We start from the raw sequence: 12,097 nt of genomic DNA on the forward strand, positions 1-12,097 counted from the left end.
GTGTTTGTGTGGACTTTTGCCCTTTGAATGCATGCACAAAGAGGGATTATTTTCCTCTACCATTTCAGGATGAGATATTGGATCAACTTGCAGGCCATGAAATATATTCAGTATGTGATGGGTACTCCGGATACTTCCAAATTCGGATTTGTGAGGAAGATCAAAGGAAGACTTCATTTGTTACACCATGGGGGGTGTATGCATATAGGGTGATGCCATTTGGTTTACTAATGCACCAACAACTTTCCAACGTTTCAGGAGCCAGGTATTTGCACCCTACTTGGGAAAGTTCATAAGAGTGTTTCTGGATGATTTTTGCATTTATTCAAGCAGTGTGGATCACTTGGAAAAGTTGAGGATTGCATTGAAAAGTATTGATGATGCAAAAGGTTGCCTTAATCCTGCAAAATGCCGTTTGGCCAGGAAGAAGGTGGCTCTATTAGGACATGTATCTCAGAGGAAGGTGTAGAAATGGATCCTGAGAAGGTACAAGCAATCATGGCCCTTCCACCACCTAGTAATGTCTGAGAGGTGAGGGGCATTTCGGATAAAACAAAGTATTACTAGCGCTTTGTTGATATGTTTTTTGAAAAGATGTATCCTATAAATTTATTGACAAAGAGAAATGCATCTTTCCAATGGGGACTAGAGCAAGATGATGCATTTTGTTTGCTTAAGGAATGCATGAGCCAAAGGAATCCAAGTGTGTTAACTCATTCAGTGGGAGCTATACTACTTTAGAAGGGTGAGCAAGGATGCATGCAAACCAGTGTATTATGCAAGTCGGCAACTCACGGAGGCTGAGGAGAGGTACAATGAAATGGAGAAAAAAGGTTTATCTTTGGTCTTTGTAGTGAAGAATTTTAGGTCATACTTGCTGCCTCGCCCTCTTTTCTTCCTTACGTCTCAACCCACTTTACAATTTTTGTTTCACAAACCCAATCCTACTGGAAAGTTTGCTAAGTGGATTTGTGAGCTTCAAGAGTTCTCTTTCACTTTTATTACAGAAAGCACCACAAGAGCTTCTATGGCAAATTTGCTTACAGGTAAGGAGGAAGAAGAAGTAACAAAGGCAAAGGAAGACTTAGATGAAGAGTTGGAGACCCTGCCAACAGCTTTCAAGTTGCATTTTGATGGAGCCTTTAGCCTTGCTAGGAAATGTGGGGCTGGGGGGATAATTCTATTAGATCCAGAAGGAAAAGAGGTATGGGCCATGGTTAGGCAATTTCCTAAAGCAATATCAAATAATGTGGCTGAGTACAATGCATTGATCTGTGGATTAGAAGATTGCCTAAAGGAAGGAGTGAAAGAGGTAGAGGTTAAAGGAGACTCTCAACTGGTCATTAGGCAAATGAAAGGTGTTTATAAGGCACGAAGTCCTAATCTACAAGATCTTTATAAAAGAGCGATGGAGTTAAAGGAAGCTTTTGAGTTTTGCAAGTTTGTGCATATTCAAAGAAAAGATATTCATCAAGCTGATGAGATGGCTACTAAAGCTATGGCTTAAGTTACTCTTATATTGATAGATACAGGTTGGCCAGAGCTCCAAGATGTTCAATATTACTTGGATGCAGGACATTTTGAGGACATTTTCCTCATGGATTATCCCCTCAACAAAAGCAGAGGCTCACAAGGAAGGCTCGTCCTTATACAATCCTTGGGGATGTTCTATATAAGTAAGGTAAAGATAAGGTTCTTAGGAGGGTAGTGAGCTTGGAAGAATCTAAAAGGATTATGGAGTCGTGTCATGAAGGTTCAGGTCACTTTGCTTCAGCTAGCACTACTCAAAAGATCCTTAACACAAGGTATTATTGGCCCCAACTCAACAAAGATGTCCATGAGTGGTGCCAAAGTTCTGAGGTATGCCAAGCATATGGACGCAAGCAATTGGTTCGTGGGCCCTTGAATCCCATTCCAGCATATGGTCCATTTGAGAGGTGGGGTTTGGATTTTGTTGGCCCCCTTCCTCATTCTTCACAAGGGAAGTATTATATATTAGTTGTGACTGATTATGCAACTAGATGGGTGGAAGCAAAAGCTACTATCAACAACAATGGCATCATTTCTCAAGGAGTTTATATGTGCCCGTTTTGGTTGCCCTTTGGAAATCCTTATAGATGGAGGGAGGTCTTTTAGGAATGACTTTATTGAATCTTTGGTGCACAAATTGAAAATAAATCGTGTCATATCAACTCCATATTATCCCCAATGCAATGGTCTTGTGGAAAAAACTAATGGTTTGCTTTGTGGGCCCTTGTCTAAGCTAGTAGACACCATGAAAAGAAAGTGGGATGTGCATATACCAGAGGTTTTATGGGCTTATAGAACCACTCATAAGCTCTCCCTTGGTTTCACATCTTTTCAGCTAGTTTATGGAGTGGAGGCCATCTTGCCAATAGAATTGGAAATCTCAAGCCTTTGCATGTCTTTTTCTCGATTGTGCAACGAAGAAGAAACACATGCCCCACCGTCTAGTATAGCTAGAGACCTTGGATGAGAAGTGGCTTCAAGCACTTCAACATTTGGAGCCAACACAACAACGTTGCAAAGCAAGGCACGATGCTCTTACCAAGAAGAAGAAGAAGCCAAAACTCAAAGAAGGAAGCGTGGTCATGAAGTTTGATGGTCGTGTGGAGAAGCGGCTAGACAAGAAACTCCTTTGGCGCTGGGAAGGTCCCTTCAGGGTGAAGAAAAAGTTCAAAAATAAAACTTGTCTTTTGGAAGATGCAAATGGTCAAGAGGTCCTTGGACGTGCCAATGAGTACCAGTTAAAAGTGTTTTATCCACAGATACCATGGCCAACAGACCCCCATGCCAAGCACGGGGATCTGCTGGGAGGCGAAATACTTGACAACAAAAAATGATATTTTGTTTTGAAACCTATGGGAGGATTTGTAGGGCCCGCAAGGTGACAAAAGCTAGCCATGGAGACAAAGAACCAAGAAGCGTGATGGAGAAGTTGGTGGCAGGAGACGACTCTTTGCAGCTACTCTTGTTGTGGCTTGTTAATCTTTTGATGTCGACTATATTTCATGTAATCATTAATGTGGGTTTGACACTAATTAGAATAATTAGTGAAAATGATTGCAAATGTGATCATGAGTGGAGTGCATCATTGTAAATACCATGGGTATGAATTATAAATACCTTGGTATAGGGATAGAATGGTTTGAGAGATATATTATTTGCTTTGTAATTGGGAAATAGAAATGAGTCATATATTTAGAGTGGGCCAAAAGCCTACATGGACTCAATAATGTACTATAATAATAGGGAGTGCACATGGAGAGCATGTGGAGGGCATGAGGAAAAGTGTGGAGGAGTGTGGAGTCAAAAGGAATTCTTCTAGAATTCTAATGTGGAATGTGGAGGATGTTGACATGTGGAAAAGAGGAGGGTCCTCTTGGGCTCCATGTGAGAGGACTATTGACTTTTCTACTCAAAAGGATAAATAAGCATCTTGTGATGGGACACTTGTCACAATCCTCCTAAGAGGACAATTGATGGTGACCCATGCCCTTATCTCACAAAGGGATGAAAGAATCTATTGTGAGCAAATGTAACAAGGTGAAGGAAGGTGAGAATTGCACCATAAAAGAAGCCCCTCCCCTCTCTCTCAAGCATCTCATTTTCTCCTTGTAGCCTTGATGTTGCCTTGTATCTAGCTCCTTCTATGCTTCTCCTTTCCCTTGAGCCTTAGCCCCTCTCTTCTTTGTAGTTCTCTCCCATTGGGAATCTTTCCTGGCTTCCAGAGCCAAGATCTTCCCTTCTTTTCCCATTTTTCATATTTTTTTCCTCTTCGCTCGGGAGCTCCGTTTGTGTTCATGTATGGCTTGTTTTGGGATTTGTTCTGAGGGGATTCTCTACCCTTTAGGGCGACATCATTCCAATATGTACTGTGGAAGCAACCTCTTCAATAAGAAAAATTGTTGCCTTTTCCTATTGCCTAAGTCGCTCATGGACTATTTTGGTACCCGGTTGTAAAATGGCCATAACTTTTTGCTCCCTAATCCGTTTTTGTCGAAACCTATATCAAACTCTTTGTCTCTTTGAGCTCTATCCATTTATGTCTTTACTGCCATCTTCTAATTTGCTAAGAAAATGTTACAGTGTGTAGAACAGAGTAGAGTTGGATTTGGGACAGTTTTGGAGTCTGTTACTAAAATGGTCCTAACTTCTCATCTCTTGTTCCATTTTTCATTAAGTATATGTCAACAAGAATCTTGACTTTTCAAACCCTACAAGCATGCATTCTTTATTTTGGGTTTTGAGGATCAAAGGAAGAGCTATTTCTATGCTATCATAGCTGTTTTTTTTATTTCCAAAATTGTGGGTTCTCTTGGGTTGAGCTTTATCAAGATGATGTGACCCAACAACCCCATACATTAGAATGTGCCCTACCAATTCAGCCCCTTCACTTCCATCCATGTAGCTCTTAGTATGAAAATTTTCTTCCAACAGAGGCTTGCTCTTACATTTGGCACCGAACGCTTGGTAGAAATCAATGCTTCCCCTCAACCTTTCCTCTTTCCCATGTTAAACTATGATCTCACCTTTGATGTTTATATCTTTATCTTGCTTTGATTCTTCTATTTTCCTTTCCCTCTTGTTCTTTTGATGCTAAGAAGTGACTAGAATTAAGCCCCGAATTCTGTGTCACAGTACTCATTTATTATAATTGGTTCCAGAAGAGTTTATATGTTAGAACTAATTTAGTATAATTCTTTCTAGAAGAGATAAACCAAAGGTCATGGAGATTAGTTCTTTGGTATGTTGTTCTTGACTAAAAGCTTTTCATCTTTTATATGTTTAGTTCTATTATGATCTCTCATGTAGTCTTATTAGCCTTGTTCCATGATAATATACAATATTTAGGATATGCCAGTGCATTCTTAAGAGTTCTTAAGCTAGTTAAACGTGTTTCCTTAGGCTTCCAACAATACAAATTCTCTTTTTGATATAGTCATGTACATTAGCTTGATTCCTAATTTAAAATTTATCTTTTAGGGCTATTGTTGCATGAGATGTTTTCCAAGATAGCTCAATAAAGGCAATTAATGTCATTATATCTTGGTATGATTCCCAAGGTATTATACTTTGTTTACTTTCATTTGAGCATGATCTATTACTAGAATAGGTAGTGATTTATTTATTGAAAGTGTGCAAATTTCTTAGAAAATAGTTTCTGCATGTGAATCTCAATATTCAAAAATAGGAATTGATTGAACTGATGTGAATGGATAGATTAGATGCTGTAAGGGAAGAGAAACTAAGAAGACATAAAAAGATAAACGAGTGGAAAATAGCAAAAGTGAAAACGAGTTATAGGATGAGTTGGAAGAGAGTGAACCACAACCGGACAATAAGAAAGGAAAGGCTATGAGACTAGACAAGAACAATAGTATTGAAGAGGAGTAGTACAACATTGTGTCTTCTAAGTCTTAGACTAAGGGGAGTCCTACATGTGGGATTATTTTTTAAAAAAATATTCTCTATACTTTTGTTCGATGGATATTTCTGCTTTAATGTTTTGATTCTAAGGCTTTTTCTATTTTTAAACTACATTTTGAGGACATTCATCCACAACATATGGTGGTGGCTGAAAGTATTGTTCTTTTGGTGGACATGATTTTTGGTAGATTTTGTTGCTTTGAAAATTATCGTACCAAGAAATTAGTATGTGCTCCCCCTATTCAACAAAAGACGCAAACTATATATTTTGAAAAACCTCAAATTTTGTTTAAAAACAAAAAATACAAAATATATTATATCCTCCTACTAACTTAGCTTATGTGCATGTTTTTGAAAGGAGGTTCAATTCTCCTTTCTCGTTTTAATAGAGGCATGTCAATAACCTTAATTCATAATGTACCTTGTATTAATGCTATCATTTGTGATTGCATGCTCAATTGGTGCCATTGAGATGGTTTCCAAGATAGCTCAATAAGGCATTTATTGTCATGATATGCTAGTGCTCTACCTTGGTTACTTTTATTTAAATGCAACATGTTACTAGACAAGGTAGTACTTTATTTATCAATATTGTGTTCAATGTAAAGGAAACTAGTTTCTACACATGAATCTCACTACTTGGCAATGGGCACTCATTGAAGTAATGTTAGATGCCATGAATTTTTTGAATATGTTATACCAAGTCATGTAGTATGTACCCCCTACTCAACAAAAGAAGAAAATTATAAATTTAATAAAATTTTAGACTTTGTTGGAGAATCAAACACTATAAAATATATAGATGTCTTCCTCCCAACTTATCTTATCTGCATCTTTCTAAAAAGAAAAGGCAAGGGCATGCGTCCCTTTACATGTGGTTGCTTGGAAGATTAAACCTATAATAATAGTCAATGGAAACAATATACATGTCATCCCAACAACACCACAAATTCTCTTTTTAACATTGGTTTGTACATCTCCTTTTTTCATATTGTATCTTGTATTACAAGCAATATGGTTTCATGCTCAATTACCATTAATTGGAAGATTTTCAAATTCATTGAGACATTTATTATCATTATATCTTGGTGTCATCTTGGCATCATTTCCAAGGTGTTCTACTTTGTTTACTTTTATTTTAGTGTATTGTGTTTCTATACAAGGTAGTACTTTCTTTATCAAGATATTTTTCACCCCTTATTTTCAATATTGGGTACTTGAAAAAGAGAGCTACCTAGTCTGAATGGAGAGCCAAGACACTACATTGCTAAAGGATACCAAGTTGAGAATTAGGAGAAATACAGTGAGACGTGAGCTCCACCCAGTGCATGTGCGCCGCCTCTCCTACCTATGACCAAGGTGCGGGTGGCACCTTAAAGAGATGTCGGAGTAGTGAATCGTTCCTATTGTGCAAAGAGACTATGAGCAAAGAAAGTGGATGTAATGATAGTCCCTCAGAAGGGGAGTATGATAATAGGATTACTTTATTAGAAGAGAAGGTGGATGAGAATCTATCAAGGTACTAGAAAAAAGGCTTTGAGCCACTTACTCTCCTCTGGAGGATGATGAACAATAGATCTTATAGGATGAGGTTGCTTGTTGCCCTCTTGTTGCATGAGGAAAGTGGCTAGAAGAGACTAGTATGAGTTGGGTAGGTGGCATTCTTTGCCATGCATGTGTCACATTAGTGACGTCAGCCTAAGCTTGAATGCCTATTTAGGGGAGGGATTTATCTATTTTCCACGGGATGAATCCCCATATTGGAGGAGCTCCAACAATTTCTTATCTATGAATGTGACGTCCCTGCCTTGGCATGTGTGGCTAAGTTCTTGGGTAAGGCTTCTTTTTTGTTAGATGCATCTCAGGGGTGCTTATGGAGATTTGCCTAGAGTGGGTTGGTTTTCCAATCTCCCACACTAGTTGGGAGATTTGGTTGCCACCCTTGGCTAGGTGTTGTCCATTCTACCTTTTTCCAACTGTCTCGTCATTCATAGCAAGTGGCCTCACTCTTATCTTGAGGCCTATCCTCACTCTTTGGTGCTCTAGGGTTGTTGTGCATTAACCAAATTTCAAATTAGCAAACTATGCCATCAATTGGGAGATATTATGATCTAACTTAGAGGACTTTGGTACCTGAGGAGTGCCCATTACCTCCACCTTAGAAGTTGAAGCTGTTGAAGACACAAAAGAGGATTCGATCTTCAAAGAAGCTTCTTTCTTGGTCGCAATGCGAAGTGCCTCCACGTATGTTGTTGGATCTTTACTCATTACTTTTGAGCGAAGACGAGGCTCCAAAGCCATAACAAATTTGCTCATCTTTAAGTACTCCATCCCTACGAGACTTTGAGGGGCCAATGATGTACATGCCATAACTTGCAAAGCTGCCCTTTGATACTTTGTCCATAAATTTTCATATCGGATTGCCAACACAGAGACCATCTCACCCTCTCCTTGATAGAACTAGTCCAACTGCAACATCAAAGCATTTGGCGATTCCACTGCCCCAAATATCCACTTCATTGTAGCCACCATTTGGTCCCAATCCTCCTTGGTAGAGTTCGGTAAGGACTCATGCCAACTCAAGGCTACATCTTCAAGAAAATCAGGCAAAATCTCCACCCGATCCTTCATGGACCATCCAGAAAGCTAGGATCCTTGAACAAAATCCCAAAGATAATACTCCGACTCTTCCCCTTGGGTCCTTCGAAACAGTGGAATCTTCACCATGATGAAACACAAAAGGGAAACACCAAGATCCAAATAATATCCCAAACAAGATCCAAACAAGATCCCATAGAGCCTTAGTATACCAAGACCAACTTATTATGCATAACCACTTGTTGAAAACCCTCCACAATGTGATCCTCAACAAAATCTTTAAAAATAAGTGACCAACCAGCACCATGAAAACGTTGTGTATACATGCATTCAAGAATCACCCTTGTCACAATTGGAAGTGCACATAACAGCTTCAACATATTGTACTCTTCAGCATTTGCATAGCAAAAGAAGTTGAAAGCATTGAGAATCACCACTCCATTGTTATAGTCAAAAACTACCCAAAGACTCAACTCTTCTTCACACTAAGCTACAAGTGCATGAAACAATCCCCAATCTATCATTGTGCCTGTTGGTGGCATTGCCAATTCATCAACATATTCAAGAGTGCAAACATAAAGGATATGATCATGATGACCATGCAAATAGCTTGAGCATCACCTTAACAATCTTCTAGTTCTCTTAAACGGGCTGCAATGTCTTCTAACGGAGTTCTTCTAGGCATCTTCTTTCTCACATCAGAAAACACATGCCTATACTAGGCATAACATGTAATCCACCATTATACCCGAGACTGTTTAGTAAGGTGGGATGAATCCAATACCAAACTTACTCGGCGTCTCCACCAAAAGATGTGACATGAAGTTGGGGGTAATAAACTTCACGCACTTCTTCACTTCCTGCTACTTTCGAACTGAGTGATAGAGATATTCATCACTAGGAAAGGGATATTAAAAAGAAGCTTTTATACTAAGAGACCACACCATACTATCCTCCCTTATATGAGAATGAAGATGGTAACATTCCAAATGATGTTGTATGCAAGCATAGGGAGAAGGAAAGGATCAGCGGAGGCCATAATCTCAACAAGCCGGTGGTTTGAGCCAAAGAGAAGAGCGATACGTTGTTGAAAGAAGATCTTGTGGCTCAACATGACATGAGATGATATATATTGAGGAGTTTAATGAGGCTGATTGGGTTGGATGGGTAGGTTCCGAGGAAACATTGCACCTCCTTCATAGACACCTTTACACTTAGCTCAAAACACTCTCCAAACTATCATAAGACATAGAGACCCATAACTTTTAGCAAAGACATGATATAAAATATTCAGCCACATATCCAGATATGCCTTGAAATGGCTTCGCTTTGATATAAGTTTCATAAGAAACAAAGAAGCGGTCGAAAAGATATGGGTAGATTACTAGATAGGGGTAAAAGTTCTCTGAAAAAGAAACAGTCACACATAGAGAGTCATAGATTTTTGGTTTGATATTTAATACAATAATCAAAGAGATAGGATGATGCTCCTTGAAGAGAGTTCACACTGATATAAGTTTCATCCAAATCGAACCACCGAGCGAAAAGTTATGAGCAAAATACTGATAGAGGGTAAAACTATCATGAAAAACACCTACTCTTTCTACTGGTGCCGACTTGGGAGAATACTACCTCCATGCTTAGACTTCATCAATGATCCAAGTCCCATAGAGGTCACCTAGGAGGGAAGAAAGAGCTCCCTTTGTGGCTTGAGAAATAGATAACCATGTATGCACAATGAGTGGCCAAATAGACAACACTTCTGAGCACTTTGGAAGAGAAAGCCATGGAAAAAGGGAAGAGACACTCAAGAGAGAGAACCTGAAGTGGCCTTCATTACCCCCTAGTCCAATGCAACTCAAAATACTACAAACACAAGGGACAAGAAGAGGTTTCATACGTACAAGAGGGTAATGGCATCTGATGCTCTTTCACAAATAGTCACTGAAAAGCTTGACAAGAACAACTTCCAAGCCTGGAAGTTTAGAATGACGAATTTCCTTAAGGGAAAAGGCTGTTCAGAGTTCATTACTGGAACTGAACAAGAACCAGTTATTCCTAATTTTCCCAATCAACAGGAGTTGCAAGCATTTAAAGGATGGCATGAGAGAGCCAGAAAATTTATGTACTAGCTGTCTATCAATATTTTAGATTTTATGATTGTGCATATTCAATATGTAAGCACGCCGAAGGAGGCGTGGGATACTTTGAAAAAAATGTACAACATAAATACACAAGCTAGGAAAATGTAGCTCAAGTAGGAGTTGATGCAAAGAGAAAATGTGAGCATCAATGACTACCACATGAAGGTGAAGAAGATTACAGATGCACTTGCTTCCATTGGGTCGCCAGTGGAAGATGATGATTTAGTTTCTGTGACCTTGAATGGTCTAGGAAAGGATTATGCACATTTCTAAACATCCATTGCCATCCGTTAAAAATTTTTTGATTTTGAGGATTTGATTGCTCTTCTAATTTCCAAAGAGTAGAGAAATGGTGGTGCATCTTCTTCACAAGGAACTTCAAAAGAAGTCTTCTACTCAAATGCTGGAAGAGGTAGAGGTAGAGGTAGAGCAGGCCGATCTGGAGGCTGTGGCAAAAATTAGAATATGCAACAAATTCAAGAAAACTAGTCCTATGGAGGAAGACGTGGTCACCTTAGAGGCAGGGGGAGCCAAAGAGGTCGTGGTGGATGGCAGAGAGCAAATAGCAATGTTGAATGCTACTACTATGTTAAAATGGGTCATATGGCTAAAGACTGCTATAAAAAGCAGAATGACATCATGAATGGAAAATTGCAACAAGGCAATTATGCATTCTCTAATAGACAGGGTGATGACAGAAATGAGCATTTGTTGATGGTGCAGCACATGATCAATTCTGTGACAAGTGCAAAAGAGAGCAATGATGTGTGGCATGTTGACTCAAGTGCATCAAACCACATGACAGGTCATGCAAAGTGGATGTAGGATGCAAGGAAAATGGAAAGACTAGGATTTGTGGAGACTGGTGATGATACTGCACATCCTATTGTGCAGATTGGTAAAATTCCTTTGTCTATGTAGGATGGGAAAAAGAAATATCTATCTGATGTATTTCATGTCCTGAATATCACCAAGAACCTAGTTTCTATTGTTCAAATGGTTGAGCAAGGCTTGCAGGTCAGATTTAATCCTCATGGATGCTTTGTTGAGGATATGAAAAATAAGGGTCGCTTGATAGCAAAAGAGAAGAAGAAGGGCAAGATGTTTACATTGGATGCAGACATGCCTGAATTGAGTGTAGCAATGTTTGTACATGGGATCGGTGTAGTTGTAGATATTAATATCTAGCATAAACGCATTGGTCATGTTAATGTACAGCGACTTAAATTAATGCAGGACCAAAATATTATTGCTGGATTGCCTAAGTTCAAGGTTGCAGAAATGCATAAGGTATGTGAAGCCTATCAATTTGGAAAATAGGCAAGGAAACCATTTCTTAGACATGTTTAAGAGAGTAAGAGGCCATTGGAATTAATCCACTCTGATGTGTGGACTACTAAAGCTGCATCTATTGGAGACTGTCATTATTTTGTCACTTTTACTGATGACTATAGCAGAAAAATTTGGGTGTATTTCATGAAAAAGAAAAGTGAAGTGTTTGGGCATTTCAAAGCTTTTAAAGCTATGGTTGAAAAAGAAACAGGCTTGCAAATAAAATGCCTAAGGTCAGACGGAGGGGTAGAGTACCTCTCAAATGAGTTTGCAAGGTTCTTGCAGGAGCATGGCATAAAGCAGCAATATTCATGTAGTCATACCCCACAGCAAAATGGACTTGCAGAAAGAAAAAACAGGCATATTAGAGAGGTATCTCGTGCCATGCTCAAGGAAAAAGACCTGCCAGATTATGATTGGGCTGAAGCAATTGCTACAGCAGTCTACATAATGAATAGGACTCCCACTATAGCAATACATGGCATGATGCCAGAGGAGAGGTATACTGGTAGGAAACCAGATATTTCTCATTTGAAAGTTTTTGGTTGCATTGCCTATGTTCATGTGCCAAA

This window comes from Dipteris shenzhenensis, chromosome 8 (genome assembly GCF_047967505.1).
Source record: "Dipteris shenzhenensis isolate YYH24624 ecotype China chromosome 8, Dip_SZ_1.0, whole genome shotgun sequence".
NCBI lineage: Eukaryota > Viridiplantae > Streptophyta > Polypodiopsida > Gleicheniales > Dipteridaceae > Dipteris > Dipteris shenzhenensis.